At 35.0% G+C, this 23162-nt stretch overlaps 1 pseudogene; it reads left to right on the top strand.

Moving 5' to 3' along the window:
- The first annotated feature begins 1582 nt into the window (after positions 1-1582).
- On the top strand, positions 1583-4387 carry LOC105112445 (uncharacterized; annotated as a pseudogene).
- The last annotated feature ends 18775 nt before the right edge of the window (positions 4388-23162 follow it).

A 23162-nucleotide genomic window follows, 5' to 3' on the forward strand; every position in this document is an offset into this window, starting at 1 on the left:
AATAATAATAATAATAATAAAGAAAGAGAAGAAGAAGAAGATGATGAGAACTTGGAGATGGAAAATTAATGTAAGGATTAAACAATAATAATAACAAATGTCAAGGTTAGAGATTCCACTAATGGTATATCAAACAAGTATAGTATAAACTCTTATTATTCAATTGGAAACCACACACAAAGGAGGTTCCAATCAGATTATATATTGTTAACATGATTACATTAGTCATCTTATTCAATTAATGCTAATACTTGTAAATCTCGTCAAGCATTCATGATTATAACTTATGTTAACAACAAATCAAGTTCCTTTCATAGCTCAGGTGTCGGTTATACCATACATTATGGGCTATGAAAGTGCCAAGCATTTGTTGTACCAAATGTTATACAACATAAATCAAGATTAATCATTTAACAAGCAAAGTATTAAAGAGTAAACAAGATAACAAATATAAAACATGTTAGTATCAAACATTAAAGTCCATATTAAGTTTACATTATACTTATTCTTACACCATTAGTGTAACCTTTTCACCTTGACATAACTAACTTAGCTAGACATAATGAAAGAAAGCAAAATAGATAAACAAAATAAGAACATAAAAGTTAACTAAGTAAAGGAAAGGAAATAAAAGGCATAAACTTAATATTAATGAAAGCAAAGCATAAACATTACAAAAAATACAAAGAGAGAAAGGAAGAGCATGATCTTGATCTGGAAACCAAGATGCCTAAATGCATGGCAAATGCCTCTTTTTATAGGCCAAGATTAGGAACTATTGATTTGATGATTAATTGATAAGTGGGTGGCCAACTTTTGACTTGGTGACAATCCTTATCTTCTCTTGTCTGCCCAAAACGTCATTGATAACGTCAAAATTGGAGCCGGTTGTAAACATGAAAGTTGTAAACAATTGTCTCAGCTATCTTGTGTAAACAATTCAGCTCGTCTCAGCTTTCTTGTGTAAACAATTCAGCTCATTTGGACTTCTAGAACTCCAGATATGGCCAAAATACCGAACGGTGCTCGGGCTGGAAGACAGATTCGGGCTTCTTTGTTGTTGCTACAATTTGGACTTGATAATAGCCTTTTTAGATCTTGGGCTCCATATGATAGTTGTAGGCCTATGTCTTACCTTTCCATCCATATAAATTGCACCTAAATCTGAGATATATAGCTCCAGATATGACCCAATTACCGAACAGTGTTCCGGTTTGGATCGCACCGACATCTCTTTTCTAAGTTTGGCCATCTCTTTGCCTTTGCAATTTAAGTTCTTAAAGTCATCAATCAATATTTTCATTTATGTGATAGGCCTGCATTTAAAATGAACATTTACCATAAATTAAAGGTATCTTATATTATTAGATATATTATTATAAAACATGCTTTAGTTAAGGAGTTATTGATACTTTAAGTACAAAATGATGATATAAAACCATGATAAAAATGCACTTTTAAGTATTAATCATCAAACATAGTAGTGGTACCCAAAAAGGAAGGTAAAATCAGATTTTGTGTCGACTTTAGGGACTTAAATTGGGCTAGCCCTAAAGATAATTTCCCTCTACCACATATAGATATGTTAGTTGATAATGCAGCACGTAGCTCCACATATTCCTTTATGGATGGGTTTTCCGGATACAATCAGATAAAAATGGCATAAGAGGATAAGGAGAAGACAACCTTTATAACACCATGGGGGACCTTTTGCTACAAAGTCATGCCATTTGGTTTAAAGAATGCTGGGGCCACCTACCAAAGGGCTATGGTGACTTTGTTTCATGACATGATGCACAAAGAGATTGAAGTATACGTGGATGACATGATTGCTAAATCTAGAGAGGGAGAAAATCATGTCCAAATATTAAAGAAATTGTTTGAAAGACTAAGGAAATATAAGTTAAGACTTAACCCGGTGAAGTGCTCGTTCGGGGTGAAATCTATGAAATTGTTGGGATTTGTGGTGAGTGATAAAGTAAAGGCTATTCAATCTATGCCACCTCCCAAGACTGAGAAAGATGTGAAAGGTTTGTTAGGAAGGTTGAATTACATTGCTCGGTTTATATCCCAATTAACCATGACTTGTGATCCGATCTTTCATTTGTTAAGGAAGAAGAACCCAGAAATTTGGAATAAAGAGTGCGAAGAGGCCTTTGAGAAAATCAAGCAATACTTGTTGAATCCGCCCTTGCTTGTTCCTCCTGTACCAGAAAGGCCATTGATATTGTACCTAACAGTAATAGAAACAACAATGGGATGTGTGCTTGGGCAACACGATGAAACCGGAAGGAAGGAAAGGGCCATTTGTTACCTGAGTAAGAAGTTCACGGAATATGAGTCTAGGTATACTATGAATGAGAAGTTGTGTTGTGCACTGACATGGGCTGCAAAGAGATTACGTCAGTATATGTTGTATGACACTACGTGGTTAATTTCCAAATTAGACCCGTTGAGGTATATTTGTGAAAAGCCCTATTTATCGAGCTGAATTGCAAGATGGCAAGTTCTATTGGCTGAGTATGACATAGTATATATGACAAGGAAAGCTGTAAAGGGGAGTATTATTGCCGATCACTTGGCTGACCATGCTATGGAAGATTATGAGTCATTAGACTTTGACTTTCTCGATGAAGATGTGCTTGCAATCGAGGAAGAGAAATCAGATTGGTGGATTATGTACTTTGATGGTGTTGTAAATGTATGTGGCAATGGGGCAGGTGCAGTGATAATCTCTCCTGATAAGAAGCAGTATCCGGTTTCAGTTAAGCTGCAGTTCGGTGCACCAACAACATAGTTGAGTATGAAGCTTGCATTCTTGGTTTAAAAGCTGCATTGGAGCTAAACATTAGAAAGATAGACGTGTATGGAGACTCAATGCTGATCATTTGCCAAGTAAAAGGAGAATGGCAAACCAAGGAAGAGAAGTTAAGGCCTTACCAAGAATACCTGTCTAAACTGGCTGGAGAATTTGAGGAAATAGAGTTCACCCATCTAGGAAGGGAAGGAAATCAGTTTGCAGATGCTTTGGCTACACTAGCATATATGGCCAAAATAGATTTTAGGCACAAGGTACAACCGGTAAACATTAATATCAGAAATAACCCAGCTCATTGTTGCTCAGTTGAAAGAGAAGTGGATGGAAACCTTTGGTATTATGATATCAAGAATTTCATCCAAAACCAGGCATATCCCATGGGGGAATCCAAAATCGACAAGAAGACCTTGAAGAGGTTGGTAACAGATTTTTATCTTGATGGGGAGATCTTGTATAAGAAATCATTCGACGGGACTTTGTTGAGATGTTTGGATGAATTTGAGGCAAAAAACGCGTTACAAGAAGTCCATGAAGGGATTTGCTAATGGACATGTGATGGCTAGGAAAATACAAAGAGCTGGTTACTTCTGGATGACATTAGAGAAGGATTACATCGACTATGTCCGAAAATGTCATAAGTGCCAAGTATATAGTGACAAAATAAACGCCCCTCCAGCTCCTCTGTTTAACTTGACATCTCCATGGCCCTTCGCGATGTGGGGGATTGATGTGATTGGACCTGTAAACCCAAAAGCCAGCAATGGTCATAGGTTTATTCTCGTGGCTATTGACTACTTTACAAAATGGGTAGAAGCTGGGTCATTTGCTCATGTAACGCAAAAAGTAGTGAAGAAATTTATTAAGAGAGATTTGATTTGTCGATATGATCCACCAAAAAAGATTATAACTGATAATGCCCAGAATTTCAATGGCAAGATGATAATAGAACTCTGCACTAAATGGAAAATCAAGCATTCCAACTTTTCGCCGTATAGACCAAAGATGAATGGTGCGGTAGAAGCTGCTAACAAGAATATCAAAAAGATTATTCAGAAGATGGTAGTCACCTATAAGGATTGGCATGAGATGCTGCCATTTGCCCTTCATGTGTATCGCACCGCAGTTCGAACCTCAACAGGAGCCACCCCGTACATGTTGGTATATAGAATGGAGGCGGTTATACCTTTAGAAGTGGAAATCCCCTCATTGAGAGTACTGGTGGACTCTGAGCTAGAAGAGGTAGAATGGGTAACAGTTAGATATGAACAGCTGAATCTAATTAGTGAAAAAAGGATAGCCGCAATCTATCATCATCAACTCTACCAAAGAAGGATGGCCAAATCATATGACAAAAAGGTTCGACCTCGAGGATTCCATGAAGGAGATCTTGTACTGAATAAAATAATGCCTTTACTAAGAGAAGATCGAAGTAAATGGGCGCCGAACTATGAGGGCCCTTATGTGGTGAAGAAAGCATTCTCAGAAGGAGCTTTGTTGTTATTTAGAATGGATGGAGAAGATCTAGTTAGGCCAGTGAATTCTGATTCTGTAAAGAAATATTACGCTTGATGTATTCCATAATCTACCAATTAATAAAATAAAGTTTGGCCATGAATTTTCTCTATAAAACACCTTTCTTCATAAAACGCATGATCTCTTAACATCTGAAATCTTTTACTGAAACAATTTTTTTTTCTTACACATGACTAAGGAGATGATTCCATCAATTGGAGAGAACTAAATCAAATCTAAACTTGACATATTTTTTTTTTGCACACCACACTAGGGTAAGAAGTGTACGAAGTGCACATAGGGGTCCATAGTGAACCAAAGCCCCAAAAAGGGGATCATCATAAAATCTTCTAAAAAAAAAATCTTTTATGAAATTGCTAATTGCATTGAAAGTTTCAGTTTTCATGAACAAAACCAAATCTTTTGAGCTTTCCTTTTAAAATAATAATAAAAGACGATATTCAATGGATCAAGAAAGGGCCCTATAAGGAACCAAAGATCTCTTTACCAAGAGGATAGGAAGTATAACGCGTGGAGCATATTTTGTTTCAAGAGGACGAGTTGGACAAACAAGTGGAAACAAGAGCTCAATAAGTTTACAACAGAAAGGGGGACCTATGTTTCCAAAATAGGTAACAAAAAAACATGCATGCTATACTATCATAACACTAACTTGGTAGGAGAAGGTGTGACGAAGGCCAAAATAGTTCCAAGTTTTTGAAAGAAAAAAAAAATCCGCTGAGGTCCAAAATCTCAAGTCTACAAAACTACAGAAAAGGATATGAATTGTCAACCAACACTACTTCATTCCTTGAGGTAAGATGATTTTTTTTTTAAAGTTCAAAATGGACAGGTCACCCGATATTGAGACCATTCATTAGAAAAGCGTGGAGTTTTCTAAAAAAAATTTGAAGAGGGACCGGTCACCCGATAGTGAAACCATTTCTTAGAAAAGCGTGGAGTTTTCTAAAAATTTTAAGATAGGCCGGTCACTTGATATTTAGACGATTTCTTAAAAAAGCATGGAGTTTTCTAAGAAATTTTAAGATGGACAGGTCACCCGATATTGAGGCCATTCCTTAGAAAAGCATAGAGTTTTCTAAGAAATTTTAAGATGGACAGGTCACCCGATATTGAGACCATTTCTTAGAAAAGAGTGCAGTTTTCTAAGAATCTTAAGATGGGCAGGTCACCCGACATTGAGACCACTTTTTAGAAAAAGCGTGGAGTTCTTCTAAAAAAATCTAACAACGGGTAGGTCACCCAACATTGAGACCACCTTTTAGAAAAAGCGTGGAGTTTTTCTAAAAATCCAACGGGCAGGTCACCTGACATTGAGACCACCTTTTAGAAAAAGCGTGGAGTTTTTCTAAAAATCTTACAATGGGCAGGCCACCCGACATTGAGACCACCTTTTAGAAAAAACATGGACTTTCTCTAAAAATCTGACAACGGGCAGGTCACCTGATATTGAGACCACTTTTTAGAAAAAAGCTTGGAGTTTTTCTAAAAATCTTACAATGGGCAGGTCACCCGAGATTGAGACCACTTTTTAGAAAAAAGAGAGTGGAGTTTCTCTAAAGAATCTTACAATGGGTAGGTCACCCAACATTGAGACCATTTTTCAAAAAGAAAAAGGAGACCATCTTCAGAAAAGCGTGGAGTTTTCTAAATGGGCAGGTCACCCGGCATTTAGACCACTTTTAAAATTCTTTTGAATAGAGAAACGGGTAGGTCACCTAATAATGAGATCATATTTAAGAAGGCATCGAGTTTTGATAGTTTTATTAATTTATCTTTACAAAAATTGCTACTCAAGTTTTAGCTTCGCAAGTTTCGTAAAGAGGGCACATCTGTTGTTACCCATTTTTAAGCCATACGTGCTACTGAAGATATCCCTTTTAAATCAAAGGTAGAAGTTTAGTTCATGGTTTCTGGGAAATTGACAAAAGCTAAGAAGAAAGAAATGTTTTTTTTCGAACCCTGTTTCAGCCATCTCCTGCTCTCTTTATCCTTCCCCACTGCTACCAAAATTGTCAGGATTCTTAGGCTAATTAGGATTCTTTATAATGCTAAATTCATTCCTCTTTTACATGGGCTATAAGGTTGAAATAAATCCCTTGAAAGTGGCACTAGAAAACCTAGTTCTACTACTGCTGCAATTTTTTCTTTGTTCCAATTTAGACCCTGATCTTGACTGGGGTTCGTGCAATATCTAACCATCCCAACTATATTCTATCACTCATGACATGTTAAAGAATGGACCTACACCTTCATTGGGTCCTAGGGCTTATTGTTCTTATGGCGGGCTCTCAGTCGAGGATGCTTGGCATTGTTAGTTTCCTGAATTTAGATCGGGAGCCCTTTTTTGACCAACCAGATTGTGGCTTCATTCTGTCATGCAAAACAATTATATCTCGCCTTGACTCCCCTTGCAAGACATGGTCCTGAATGCATAGATGAATTTGGTCTTTTGAATCGATGGATTTTGATATCAGAAGCACAAGCTCTGCATGTTTAAATATCTGACGTGAAAATAGAGAATTCTGCCGCGAGCAGGATTCTGACCCAAGTTTTGCACCGAAAATTTTTTTGCTGCCATCATGATTTTTCTGGTTCATTCTTAGGGTACTCCCAGTCATATCGGGATGCTTAGCATTTGTCAGTTTTTGAATCAGATCAGGAGACCCTTTTTGACCAACGAGATCGCGGCACAATTCTGTCCTATAAAATGATTATATCTTGCCTTAAATCCATATCGAAGTTGTAATCCTACATGCATAGATGAATTTTGGTTTTTGAATCACTCGATTTTGATATCAGAAGCTCAAGCTCTGCATGTTTAAATATCTAACGTGAAAATAGAGAATTCTACCGCGAGCAGGATTCTGACCCAAGTTTTGCTCCGAAAAAAATTCTGCTGCCATCATGATTTTTCCGGTTCATTCTTAGGTACTCCCAGTCATATCAGGATGCTCGACATTTGTCAGTTTTTGAATTAGATCAGGAGACCCTTTTTGACCAACGAGATCGTGACCCGATTCTATCCTATAAAATGATTATACCTCGCCTTAAATCCCTATCAAAGTTGTAATCCTACATGCATAGATGAATTTTGGTTTTTGAATCACTAGATTTCGATATCAGAAGCTCAAGCTTTGCATGTTTAAATCTCTGACGTTAAAATAGAGAATTCTGCCACGAGCAGGATTTTGAGCCATGTTTTGCACCGAAAATTTTTTTGCTGCCATCACGATTTTTCTGGTTCATTCATAGGGCACTCCTAGTCATATCGGGATGCTCGGCATTTGTCGATTTTTGAATCAGATTAGGAGACCCTTTTTCACCAATGAGATCGCGACTCGATTCTGTCCTATAAAATGATTATATCTCGCCTAAAATCCCTATCAAAGTTGTAATCCTACATGCATAGATGAATTTTGGTTTTTGAATCACTCGATTTCGATATTAGAAGCTCAAGCTTTGCATGTTTAAATCTCTGACGTGAAAATAGAGAATTCTGCCACGAGCAGGATTTTGACCCAAGTTTTGCACTGAAAAAAAATTCTGCTGCCATCATGATTTTTCTGGTTCATTCATAGGGCACTCCCAGTCATATCGGGATGCTCGACATTCGTTAGTTTTTGAATTAGATTAGGAGACCTTTTTTGACCAATCAGATCGCAGCTCGATTTTGTCCTATAAAATGATTATATCTCACCTTAAATCCCTATCAAAGTTGTAATCCTACACGCATAGATGAATTTTGGTTTTTGAATTGCTTGATTTCATTATCAAAAGCTCAAGATATTCCTATTTGAATATCTAACGTGACGGCAGAAATTTTGCTACGGGAAGGATATAGCCCAAGTTCGTGGGACTGATTCGAAGGATTTTTTCTGGACCAAGGACTGAATCGAAAAGTGTTAAAATGAGGGATTTAATTGAAGAAGGATATGGAAAGCTGGAGAGGGGGGCATCATCATCATAAATGGAAGGATTTTTACCACACCGAATAAGGAAAATAAGACTTTGCAGCTGCACCCTGCAACTGATTTCTTTCCCTTTTTCTCTGTTGTTTTCCTTTCTCATCATGTCTGATTGTTGGAGCTAAAGACCACGTTTTTGTTGCCTTATTTCAAAAGGAGCAGCTGGCCCTATAGAAGGAAAGAAAAGAGCCACACCATCCTGCAAAACTGGAAAGAAATCAAATGTAAAGCACCACCACAAAATCAGAATATTGCAGTTTCCTTTTGCTTTTTTTTTACTGCAAATCAGTAGGGATTTGCATCCTAGGATTAATGCATTGAATCCTTCCTAAATAGATATATGTTAGACTATATATAAGCCCCTCTAATGACCTAGGGCGGCAGTGAAAGAAAGGGAGGAGAAGAGAGGAAAAGGAGTAGCAAAGGAGAGCAGAAAAATAAGAGAAGAAACGGAGAGAAAATGAAGAAAAACAAATACACCAAAAGAAAGAAAAAACAAGGGGCAGGGAGTTAGTAAAAACACAGAGAGGAGAAAGGAGAGGCAGGCGACAGGGAAACCAGCTATTTTGTTCGTTTCAGCATCTCTATTTTCTCCCGTCATCTATCAATAGCTAAGGAGGCACAACTTCTTCAATACCATTCCTAGACGAACAACATCGCTGCAGCTTCTTCAATTCCATTCCCAGCCTCTTTTGTATTTTTTTTTATACTAGGCATTCGGTTTTCCATTCTCAGGTCTGTTTTTTCTTTCATCCTCCAGTATGCATTTGTTTGCTTTTAAGTTTGCATTGTTCAAGTGAATTAATTCACCTGTATTCACCAGCCTCCTTTGTATTTTTTTTTTATATGAGGCATTTGGTTTTCCATTCCTAGGTCTGTTCTTTTCTTTCATCCTGCAGCATGCATTTTTTTGCTTTTAAGTTTGCACTGTTCAAGTGAATTAATTCAGTTGAACAGTATTCACCAGCCTCCTTTGTATTTTTTTTGTTTTACTAGGCATTCGGTTAAAGTTGTTTCTTCACTCTGAATAATTAGTTTATGTTTAGAAAAAAAACCAGCACATTGCCTATTATTTCTATCATGATTTTTGAGTTCAGCTTGTTGTCCATGTAAAAAGGGTTTGCCTATTCATGTTTAGGAACTTTTGGATTCAAGGATTTTCCTTTTGTTTTCCTTACACCCGCTGGAGAATAAATCAACTGGCCCTATTTTTTTTTTTTTTTTAGTGATTGCTCCCAATTTTATTTTGTGCTTGCTGTTGCGCATTGAGTTGGCTTTGATTTTTATTTTATTTTGCTTGAAGCTTATTATAAATCTTAGAATATATATGACGGCTGTTTAGTTTTTATTGTGATTTTTCTTTTGTATTTATTTGTGATGCTTGTTTTTTTCGATAAGAAAAATTTAAAAGTTTGCTTGTGTGTTGCATACGGCCAATATCCTAACATGTTTTGAATATTTTTTTTATACCAAAAAATATTGGAAGTTTTAAAAATGTGTTTTCGTATAGATTTCTTAAACAAAAAAAAATTGTTTTCTTGCATTTCTGGATTTTACAACATGTTTGTAAAACTCCAAAGGGTATTGGCCAATATTCCAAAAAATATAAAAAATCTTATTTGGAGGGGGGAATTCATCTATTATTCACCGCTAATGTTTGGATAAAGAAATCATTAAAGGACGAATATCCAAAATATTATTGGGAATAATTTGTTATTATTCACTGTTAATATTTGGATAAAGAAACCCGGAGTGGTAAATATCAATCAATGACCATAATACTAGGTAGCGACTCCCTTTTACACGAAAATAAAACTAAGAGACCCCGAAATCAATCGATGGTCGTCGCTCTCTGCTTGCGAGGGTGCGACAATGTTCGACTTTTTTTTTTAGATTTTGTTTTTCTTTATTAATCAACTCCTACTCAATTTTAGAATTTCCCTTCTAATTTTTCTTGTTCATATAACTTACCCTCAATAAAGAAACTTCTTCCTTTTCTGTAAAATTCGAACTTCCACCACCATTCCTATTCAAATTAGTTTTGCATTCTAGTTTATATTGTTCATACTTATGACACCTAGAGCATTCAACCTTAGATTTTTCTAAAGGTTTTGGCTTGTCATATTTTGAATGATTGTAGTCATATTATTTTCCTCTTCTTTGAGAATTAGAAGATTGATTATCTTTAAATTTCTCATGTGGTGAAAATTTACCGTTATTGTTTGTTTGTGCTCCCTCCTCCTTGTCCACCTCTTTGTGAGATAGAAAAACGATTATTAGAATATAAAACTCATAAAGCTTGCTCCTTATTGTCTTGTTGATTCAACTTTTGCTTATGAATTAGTAGCTTTGCAATTTATTAATTGAAAGTTCATCAATATCCTCAGCTTCCTTTATTGTACACACAACAAAATTGAATTTTGGTGTTAACAGTCATAGAATTTTCTCAATGATGGTAATATTCTCTGATGTATCTTTATGGATTCACTTCTTGTTATCAATTGCCATCATTCTTGAAAAATAGTTTGTAACTGGCTCTCCTATATTCATCTTAAGCAATTCAAATTCTGGTTAAAGAGCTTAAAGTGGTTGTCTATTTACTCTAGTTGTTTCTTGGTACTTCTTTCTCATTGAATCCCAAATATCTTTAGAGGTTTCCTTATAAAGAATGATTCTCAAAATTAATCGATCACTTGATTGAAAAAAATAGTTCTTTACCTCGAAATCTTTCAATCATTGCGCTTCAATTTTTGTTCTTTGCACATTCGATATTGTTGATCCAAATGGTTGTTCAATTATTCCTTGAGAAATGATTTGTCAATACATCTTTGACCTTAAAAATTTCGGTATTAACATGCTTCAATGATCATAATATCCATCAAAGTGAGGGATGGTTGGTTGAATAAAATTATTGGATGCCATTATAATTTAAAAAAAAACTTCCAAAGCAATAACTTGACTATTGCTACCAAGTCTAATTTCTATTTAATTTCTCTTAATTCTACCATGCTATCTATTTGTAAGTGTAATTTCTTTTAATTTGTCTTTCTTTATATTTAAGTCATTATTCATACATTGTTTTTAACAAATATCATCATCTGAATTGGAAAAGAAAAAAACACCCTTAATATAAACTTAAATCTGAACTTATTTATTGTAAAAAGAGTTTTGAAAAATAAGATTATCATGTGGTATTAAAAAAAATTAATCAAATATTAGAATCTCTCATGATAAAGATATTTCTATCGATTCGGATGAAAATTCTTGTGATAAATAATGGATTGAAAATGACTCTAAATCTAGAGACAAATTAGGAGCAAATGAATTTGTATTTACAAGGATATGTTAGAAACTTGGTCTCAAATATAAAATATAAGAAATAAATTAAACTAACTCTACTAGGGTCTTTTTTAGTCAGATTCTCAAGACTATGTCAAGAACGTTCTTTATGAAATTGCGGCCATAAATCATAAATTGCACAATGCACATCTCTACTAGGGTGCGTCTCAAGAGTCAATAGTATCTAAAGACCTCTTATTCAGGCAATCCTTAATGAACAGTATTTTATCTTCATGATTTATAGATACTATTCCTAAAGAACGATATTTTACATTATAAGTCCATCTGGCACATCTTTTCTGTTTCATGCATAAGCTGCATGCATAAGCTTATCACTATACTATTGCTACCCTATTTCTATTTTTGTTTTGAAAATTTGCAATGCTGCTTTCTAAGTTTGACAGGTCTACAAGCATGAGAGACAGGATGCGTGACACTTTCTTTGTTCATAGGAACAAGCTTGTTTCTCTTCTCTCTAGGTACATCAAATTCCTGTTTTAGAATGTTTTAACAAATGTTGTTAGGGGAAAGGAGTTCTTGTTTGATTTCTTGATTTTTGTTGTTGGCAAGTGTTGTGTGTGGTAAATTGTTAGGGAAAAGAATTGGGACTTGTGAATTGTGAATTGTATTCCGCTGAATTGATCCAGGTAAATTGGTGTCCGGTTGTTCCTAGTTTTCCCAACAACAAGGTATGTGGACAAGGGAAAAGGGATGTTGTAAGCACATGAATTGATAGGCGAACTGACCAATATAATCAAGGAAGATGAAACAATGCAGAAGCTTAATGACAGTCCCTTTGCTGAAGTCCTTGAATCCGTAGAAGTAGTGAACACTAAATAATGGATTTTAGGCCTAATCAAATCCATTTTACATTGAAGGCCAATTCTTGCAGGTTGGATTTATATAATATTTGTGTCTCATTTGGGTTTTATAGGAAGCTATGGTTCTGCCTCCATTTGTGGCAATGGCTCTTCGTCCAATGTCTGGTGTTTGGGAATATGTTCATGTTAATGTCTATGAGCTCAATATGGATAGTTGAGTGTTTCTGAATATCTCCGGTTCAAAGAAGAACTTGTGGATGAACAGTGAGTGAATTTTGTGGTGTTTACAAAGTTTGTTTAGCTTCCAACTCTCTTACGAGCATATTTGATTAGTATTTGGAATATTGTGGCAGGTGTAATGGGAAATATGTGCTAGAACTTGATTTTGAGCTATTTAAGGCATCATTCCCACGGCCATAACAATCATCATCCATTGGAAATGGAGTTCAATTCATCAACCGTCACCTATCATCTATTATGTTCCAAAACAAAAAGAGTTTGGAGCCTCTTCTTGGTTTTCTTCGGACTCATAAACATGATGGTGTGGATACAATTTTGAGCACCTGAAATTAAACAAGTATACGTGTTCAAATATATGATTTTATTAAATATATAATTGGGTATAATCTCTATCTCATGTATTCTTTCAAAAGAATATGACAATTCTCTATTTCTTTCCTTGGATCTAATGTACAGTGACTTAATTTATTTGAGAAATCAAGCCAAGATTTATGCTTTGTAAGAATGCGAATTTGGGCGTGTATTACGAAGCAAAATATTATGATTTGATGCTTTGAAAAGTACCTTACTTTATCTTCAAAGTGTTGTTGAATAACTCTTATGGGGCGTTTTGGCTTGATCCAACAGAGCTTCGTTCTTTGTAGACTTCAAGCGTAGATGAAGGAGTGATTAGTACTTAAAAGTGCATTTTTGTCATGGTTTTATATCATCATTTTGCACTTGAAGTATCAATAACTCCTTAACTAAAGCATGTTTTATAATAATATATCTAATAATACTTAATACCTTTAATTTATGGTAAATGTTCATTTCAAATGCAGGCCTATCACATAAATGAAAGGATTGATTGATGACTTGAAGAACTTAAATTGCAAGGATAAAGAGATGGCCAAACTTAGAAAAGAGATGTCGGTGCAATCCAAACCGGAACACTGTTCGGTAATTGGGTCATATCTGGAGCTACAGATCTCAGATTTAGGTCAAATTTATATGGATGGAAAGGTAAGACATAGGCCTACAACTTTCATATGGAGCCCAAGATCTAAAAAGGCCATTATCAAGTCCAAATAGTAGCAACAACAAAGAAGCCCAAATCTGTCCTCCAGCCCGAGCACTGTTCAGTATTTTGGCCATATCTGGAGTTCTAGAAGTCCAAATGAGCTGAAGTTTTTACACAAGAAAGCTGAGACAATTGCCTACAACTTTCATGTTTGCAACTGGCTCCAGTTTTGACGTTATCAATGACGTTTTGGGCAGACAAGAGAAGATAAGGATTGTCACCAAGTCAAAAGTTGGTCACCCACTTATCAATTAGTCATCAAATCAATAGTTCCCATTTTTGGCCTATAAAAGGAGGCATTTGCCATGCATTTAGGCATCTTGGTTTCCAGATCAAGATCATGCTCTTCCTTTCTCTCTTTGTATTTTTTATGCTTTGTTTTCATTAATATTAAGTTTATGCCTTTCATTTCCTTTCCTTTACTTAGTTAACTTTTATGTTCTTATTTTGTTTATCTATTTTGCTTTCTTTCATTATGTCTAGCTAAGTTAATTATGTCAAGGTGAAAAGGTTACACTAATGGTGTAAGAATAAGTATAATGTAAACTTAATATGGACTTTAATGTTTGATACTAACATGTTTTATATTTGCTATCTTGTTCACTCTTTAATACTTTGCTTGTTAAATGACTAATCTTGATTTATGTTGTATAACACTTGGTACAACAAATGCTTGGCACTTTCATAGCCCATAATGTATGGTATAACCGACACCTGAGCTATGAAAGGAACTTGATTTGTTGTTAACATAAGTTATAATCATGAATGCTTGACGAGATTTACAAGTATTAGCATTAATTGAATAAGATGACTAATGTAATCATGTTAACAATATATAATCTGATTGGAACCTCCTTTGTGTGTGGTTTCCAATTCAATAATAAGAGTTTATACTATACTTGTTTGATATACCATTAGTGGAACCTCTAACCTTGACATTTGTTATTATCATTGTTTAATCGTTACATTAATATTCCATCTCAAAGTTCTCATCATCTTCTTCTTCTTCTCTTTCTTTATTATTATTATTATTACTACTACTACTACTACTACTACTACTACTACTACTACTACTACTACTACTACTACTACTACTACTACTACTACTACTACTACTACTACTACTACTACTACTACTACTACTACTACTACTACTACTACTACTACTACTACTACTACTACTACTACTACTACTACTACTACTACTACTACTATAACATCTGCTCTCAGTTTCCAAGAGAAAGGTAAGTTTCCATCTCAAACACAACAAAATCCCAAAGGGCAATACAATGCAAATGCAAGTAGTTCCGGAAGCCAACACATGGATCAAGTCAAATCAGTCACTACTCTGCGCAGTGGTAAGGTTATTGAAAAACCCTCTCTTGAACCTTATGAGAAAGATGATGAGTCAATCTTTGAGGGTAAGGAAGGGGTTGAATCTGAAAATTGCAAAGAAACGACTGATTCACCGCCAGCACTTCCATTTCCTCAAGCCATGACCAAACAAAGGAAAGTCAATCACAATTCTGAAATTTATGAAATTTTCAAACAGGTAAGGATCAATATACCTTTGCTGGATGCTATTAAACAGGTTCCTTCCTATGCTAAATTTTTGAAAGATCTATGCACTGTGAAGAGGAAACTGAATGTGAAAAAGAAAGCCTTTCTAGCCGAACAAGTAAGTGCTATTCTTCAGAATAATAATGCTTTGAAATATAAAGACCCTGGTTGTCCTACAATTTCTTGCTTTATTGGAGAGCATAAAATTGAAAGAGCCTTACTTGATCTTGGTGCTAGTGTGAATTTACTTCCATATTCAGTTTTTCAGAGTCTCAATCTAGGTGAGTTAAAACCAACTTCTATATCTCTTTTACTTGCCGATAGATCTGTAAAAGTGCCTAGAGGAATAATTGAAGATGTGTTAGTACAAGTCGATAAATTCATTTATCCTGTGGATTTTATTGTCTTGGACACAGAACCTGTTGAAGCATGTAATTCATTTCCTGTTATTTTAGGACGTCCGTTTCTTGCAACCTCTAACGCATTGATTAATTGTAGGAATGGACTGATGAAGCTATCATTTGGAAACATGACATTGGAGATGAATATTTTCAACATTTGCAAGCAACCTGGAGATGATAATGATTTACAAGAAGTAGATCATATTGATGAATTAGTTTATGATCAACTTGAATCTACTTTAAGTAAAAATGAATTGGATGAAACTGAAGATTTGCAAATGGTTTATTCTGAGGAAGAAATCACGAATGAAACAAGCACCGAAAATGTTGATGCGAATCTTTTGTCAACAGTGACAACAGATTCGACATCTGACATCACACCAATCGATGATTACTTTCCTAACAAATCCTTACTTTCTCTTAGTTCAATGCCTTGGTATGATAAAAATATTAATTTTCTTGCTTTAGGAGATTTGCTAGCTGATTGGAGTACCCAAGACAAAGAAAAGTTTTTGAACGAAGTGAAGAGCTTTTATTGTGATGACCCTAACTTATTCAAATATTGTCCTGATCAAATATTTCAAAGATTCATTCCCGACAATGAGGTAAGTAGTGTCATTAAACTTTGTCATTCTGAAGCATGTGGAAGTTATTTCTCGTCAAAAAAGACTGCTGCAAAAATCTTTCAAAATGGATTTTATTGGCCCACCATGTTCAAGGACACACATGCATTCTGCAAAACTTGTGAAAATTGTCAAAAAATTGACACTGGTCAAAAAGTTTTGTTTTATGATTCTCAACTCTATGCATTCCCTAAAGAGCTAAGATTAAGATGGACCAATCCTTATGGGGCCTGTGATATTGAGAATTCAATGAATGACAATGATTTTAAGGAAAATGGACATCGTTTGAAAGCTTACTTTGATAATTTTCCTAGTGAAAATGAATCAGCTGGTTTGAATGATCTTGTAGATAAAGGTTGATTATTTTGTTTTTCTTACATTGTTTTTGTGTTTCTTTTTGAGTGATTTTTGCTAGTTTCTCTCACCCCGGTCAAATGGCGGATAACGGTACTCCGTGACTTAAGTCGGTTCTTTCAGTTTCCCATAATTACTGATATTTGTGTATATATTTGTGCAATTCTTTGAATCTCTCTTCTAATTCTCATTTGAAAATGGACACTAATCTTGAAAAATTGAAAAAGTATTTTCCCGCTCTGCCTCAGAATGCGATTACAAAAATTTACCGTGCTAGATGTGCAAGATTGAGATTGTTAATGAATCATGGAATTCCTGAAGATATTCGTTGGTTGATTGAAGCAAAGGTCCGATTATCAGGTGAATCCTCTAACTTCTTCATTTCACACATGCCTGGAATAGGTAAAAGCACTTTTGCAAAGAAACATCATGCAAAACGACTAGAAGTCTGTCATCGATGTGCTAGATGGACTTGTAATACACAATGTCGTTCTTTAGGAATGGTATCTATAAACCATGAAGATAAAATACAATTCATTAAGGATGGCCTGAGTAAGGAGTCTTTAGATAATCTTCTATTGACTCTTGAGATGCATCCTAGTGGAGATGTGCATCGTGCAATTCATGATTTATGGCCACTATTTCATAAAGAACATGATCGACTTAGTCTTGGGAATCTGACTAAAAAAGACCCTGTTTGCCAGTTTTTAAGAAAACTGGATGGGAAGCCTATCCCCAACCCATAGAGGGCGTTTAAGCCGTTCTTGAACGTAAAACCAAGGGAAGATGTGAGCCACAATCAAAACTACATGTACATACACATGCTTTTTCAAAAAGTAAATAAATAAATAAATAAAGAGAGAGAGAGAGAGAGAGTGTGAGACTCCAGCTGGCCTACATATAGGTGTTATGATTGCCTTTCTCATTTCTCATCTATAAAACCCTCTCTTCCTTCCTTTCATTTCTACTCAACCCATACATTCAACAAATACAGAAGTGTGTAGAAATGGCAAGTTCCTCAGGTCATCAAATAAGAAATATTTGTGTTTTCGGTGGATTTAGTCCTGGGAAAGAAAAGGAGTTTTTAGAATCAGCAAAGCATCTTGGTCAGGTGCTAGCTGAGAGAAAGATTCATTTAGTGTATGAGGGAGGCAGTCTTGGGTTAATGGGAGGTGTGTCAATAGCTGCATTTTTAGGAGGTAGTCAAGTTTTGGGGGTCGTCCCCGAAGCTTTAGCACAAGGGGACATCATTGGAAAAACAATTGGAGAGGAACTTCAGGTCTCCACAATGTCAGCTTGAATGAATGCAATGTTTAACCATGCTGATGCCTTCATTGCTTTACCAGGTGGTCTAGGTACATTGGAAGAGATCTTTCATATTTCCTCTTGGGCTCAACTACACATTCACCATAAACCCATAGGTTTGTTAAATGTTAATGGTTATTATGATAAGTTGTTGTCTTTTCTTGATCATGCTGTGGAACAAGAATTTCTAACATCTTTTGCACGACAAATCATAATCTCTGTTGCTACTGCTGAACAATTGATTGACCAACTACAATCTTTCATTCCTATGATTGATCCTTCCATGAGTCGTATAAATTGGTCATCTAAGGAAAGCTGTAAAAAGCTTAGATTGGATTTGAGCCTTCATTTGTGAATTTTTGTGTCTTTTGGTTTTATTATTGTGTTTTGTTATTTCTTATTTTTGTTTTAGTGTGTTTCAGGTTTGTCGGTGTTCGTTATTTCAGGTGATATCTTATATACTCTATCTTTCTACCTTAAAACATTGAGGACAATGTCTCGTTTTGGTTGGGGGGAGAGGGTAGTAGTTGATAAAAAAAAAAAAATTGTTTTTCATTTCATAAAGCATGTGCATAATTGTTGTTACTAGGATGGTAGAGTAAAGGAGCTCTTTTGTTAAAGTGACTCTTAAGACGCATCTTAGTAACCATTCTTAACAAGGTCTATTATAATACTTCTTGAAATATTCAGATTTACAAACTCTCGCATTGTTATCACTTAATTCTGCTCACATACTTATTTAACATGTATTCTTAAACCTTAATTTACACACACACACTTTAACATATGATTGTGGGTTGCATATTGGATTATTACATTATTTATGTTCTTTTGTTAAAGGTAACAACTAAGGAAAAGGGATTGTATATAATTAAGAAAAAAAACATGAAAAGAAAAAGAAAAAAAAGAAAAGAAAAAATGATGATAATAAAAATGTAGATAAGTTTGGTTTCGTAGCCTCCCTAACCTAAGCAATTAAGCCTGAAGGGGTGTTTTAACACCTAATACCCTAAAGTCAACTAACTTGGGAGCTATTGGCCCAACGCTTGTTACATGGGTTGAGGAGAAAAGCTTAAGGAAATCAAACATTGCACTATCTACATATCAGTATCTGCGACCCGAGTTACTAAGCTCGTAGGGGTGTCTCAACACCTAATGCCCTAAGACCAACTGGTCTGGGAGTCATTAGCTGAAAGCTCGTTACATGGGTTAAAGATGCATGATGTTTTTAAATTATATGTATATATATTTAAAAAAAAAGAAAAAAAAAAGAAAAAAGAAAGAAAAAAAGACAAAAATAATAATCCCAGCCCAAGGAAGTTAACCTTAAACATTAGAACAAAAATTTTGTTTTCTTCCAAGAAAAGCCCCATAATTATGTGTTGATACATTGAGCACAAAAGAAAGGTTTATTAATATCTTATTAAGAGGTATTGAGCAGATATATAAATTTAATGAGAGTTTGTTTATCTGGATAGATTACTGGAAGTTAAATGATGAATACCTTGCTTTGTGGAATTGGCAAATTGTTTTTCTATTTTACGCTTTGATTACTAGGGACTAGTAATAAGCTGGTTGAGGGGTGTGATTAGTACTTAAAAGTGCATTTTTATCATGGTTTTATATCATCATTTTGCACTTGAAGTATCAATAACTACTTAACCAAAGCATGTTTTATAATAATATATCTAATAATATAAGATACCTTTAATTTGTGGTAAATGTTCATTTTAAATGCAGCCCTATCAAATAAATGAAAGGATTGATTGATGACTTTAAGAACTTAAATTGCAAGGATAAAGAGATGGCCAAACTTAGAAAAGAGATGTCGGTGCAATCCAAACCGGAATACTGTTCGGTAATTGGGTCATATCTAGAGCTATATATCTCAGATTTAGGTCCAATTTATATGGATGGAAAGGTAAGACATAGGCCTACAACTTTCATATGGAGTCCAAGATCTAAAAAGGCCATTATCAAGTCCAACTTGTAGAAACAACAAAGAAGCCCGAATCTGTCTTCCAGCCCGAGCACTGTTCGGTATTTTGGCCATATCTAGAGTTCTAGAAGTCCAAATGAGCTGAAGTTTTTACACAAGAAAGATAAGACAATTGCCTAAAACTTTCATGTTTGCAATGGGCTCCAATTTTGCCGTTATCAATGACGTTTTAGGCAGACAAGAGAAGATAAGGATTGTCACCAAGTCAAAAGTTGGCCACCCACTTATCAATTAGTCATCAAATCAATAGTTCCCAATTTTGGCCTATAAAAGGAGGCATTTGCCATGCATTTAGGCATCTTGGTTTCCAGATCAAGATCATGCTCTTCCTTTCTCTCTTTGTATTTTTTATGCTTTGTTTTCATTAATATTAAGTTTATGCCTTTCATTTCCTTTCCTTTACTTAGTTAACTTTTATGTTCTTATTTTGTTTATCTATTTTGCTTTCTTTCATTATGTCTAGCTAAGTTAGTTATGTCAAGGTGAAAAGGTTACACTAATGGTGTAAGAATAAGTATAATGTAAACTTAATATGGACTTTAATGTTTGATACTAACATGTTTTATATTTGTTATCTTGTTCACTCTTTAATACTTTGCTTGTTAAATGACTAATCTTGATTTATGTTGTTAACATAAGTTATAATCATGAATGTTTGACGAGATTTACAAGTATTAGCATTAATTGAATAAGATGACTAATGTAATCTTGTTAACAATATATAATCTGATTGGAACCTCCTTTGTGTGTGGTTTCCAATTCAATAATAAGAGTTTACACTATACTTGTTTGATATACCATTAGTGGAACCTCTAACCTTGACATTTGTTATTATTATTGTTTAATCCTTACATTAAATTTCCATCTCCAAGTTCTTATCATCTTCTTCTTCTTCTCTTTCTTTATTATTATTATTATTATTACTACTACTATTACTACTACTACTACTATTACTACTACTACTACTACTACTACTACTAGTATTATTATTATTATTAGTATTACTATTATTATTATTATTAGTATTATTATTATTATTATTATTATTATTATTATAATTATTATTATTGTTATTGTTGTTGTTGTTGTATTATTGTTATTTATAATTTTTACAAATAACCTCCCTGTGGTTCGACCCCGGTCTTGTCGGGTTATTTATTACTTCGACACTCCTGCACTTGGGAGAAGACATCAATCTTTTAGTCGTGTCATCTACTTTCAGGTTGGTCTCCCTATATCAGTTCTTGGGATGATGGGGACAAAAATTATGGTCGAGTCCTTCAAAATTTAATGCTGCCCTTTCACATCCTACCCGGATCATTGGTGCTTTCAGATTCCTCGAAGATTCCATTGCTAGTGTTTTTCTAATCCATTGCTTCCAGCATGATTCAATAGATGATTCATGTTCATCTTAGGAGTGTCTTCAAATTCTATCCACCCGGGCTTGATTAATTGCAGAAGCTTTCTCTTGAAGGCGTTGCAGGTATGGATGGTATGCCCAACAATACCAGCATGGTATTCACAATTAAGTTCTAGCTTGTACCAATTAGGATAAGGTGGCTGCACAGGTCTCAAATGTTCTAGAGCTATATGTCTGATGCTCTATAGCTTTTGATTCATCTCATTCAGGGGTAGCAGTAGTGGAGGTAGTTGTTCTTGAACCCTTTAGTAATTTCCAATTTGGCTTTTCGCTTGAAAGTTATAGGGCTTAAGTTTTTTGATGTTGGTAATCTAGGATGGAGTGTGGTAGTGTTGGGATGAGTTTTTCCTACCCTTGCTGTCATCTTCAACATGATAGACCTTTTTTTTTTAAGCCTCTTTTCATGGTGGGTGCAAAAATTCTACCACTCTTGACACCTTGCTTTATACATTCACACACTACCATAGCGTTAGTGAATTGCTGGGTGGAACTACCCATCACATGTTTATAATATGGTGCTTTAAGTGTGTTGGCAAGTAAAGAGACCATCTCTTTGTCCAAAAATGTGGAGGATATACTTGAGCAGCTGATTCCTGCCATCTTTAAGCGTATTCCCTTATGCTTTCATTGTCCTTTTTCTCTAGATTGGACAAATTGGTTTTGTTAGGAGTGATGTCCATTGTCCATGTTATACTTGTATTGCTTGACAAAAGCATCTACCAGATCTTTCTATCTCCGGATCTTTTTGTTGTCCAGAACTTTCTATCTCCGGATCTTTTTGTTGTCCAATCTCATGTATAATCTCAATGTTGGCCCCACTTAAGTTATCCTGAAAAAAATGCATCAGCAGTTTTTCATCATGTATTACCTCTGACATTTTATTATAGTAGGACTTGAGTTAAGTCATGGGGCATTGTGTTCTACTATATTTGATAAATTCAGGAACACGAAACTTCTTCGAGACAACCACATTTGGGACGAGACACATCTCTGCTACCCTTACTGGATCATATAAGTCTACCCCTTTAATGACTTTGAGTCTATCTCTCAGCGCCTCTATTTTATCTTGATCAATGCTATCAAATGCCTTAGTCTTGTTGGACTCGTTAACAGATGCCTCCATAACTATTAGGGCTGGTGCAGGTGTCGCTGATTGCATAAATATTGGATTTCGCTGAGGCTCTTGACCATGTTCACTCATTCTTTCTTTAAGTTGAACTATAGTAGAAGCCTCATTAAAGGTGATCAGTCAGTTAGAAGGACCTTCACCAGAGGTATTTCTTATTGTTTGCTCAAAGAAGCTAGTGAGATGAGTCACGCTTGTTTTTAGAGACTCCAACTCTTCTTGAAAATAGGCATCATAATGAGCAAGCTCTTCATCTTCCAAGTTTCTTACTCAAAGTCGAGTGTTGTAAAATATTTAGGGGCCTATATTTCAATCTAAGGCATGTATGTTAAATGTATGAACATGTAATTTATATGATGAACTTCCCTTTTGAGGGTTGACATATGATTGTAACTCTTTGCATGAGTGACGATCCTTATGTCACCTATAAGTCTTGAGTTCAAGATGATTTAAGAAGGGTTTGCCCTGATGTAAATAAAGATAACACATATAACCTAAGGACAAGTTCTATTCATTATGTGAATATGGGTAGTTTTTCTACTTGTTCTCAAAAGGGTCTCATATCTGCCTAGTGATGATCTTTGTAAAAATAGTA

This window comes from Populus euphratica, unplaced genomic scaffold (genome assembly GCF_000495115.2).
Source record: "Populus euphratica unplaced genomic scaffold, PopEup_1.0 scaffold339.1, whole genome shotgun sequence".
Taxonomy (NCBI): domain Eukaryota; kingdom Viridiplantae; phylum Streptophyta; class Magnoliopsida; order Malpighiales; family Salicaceae; genus Populus; species Populus euphratica.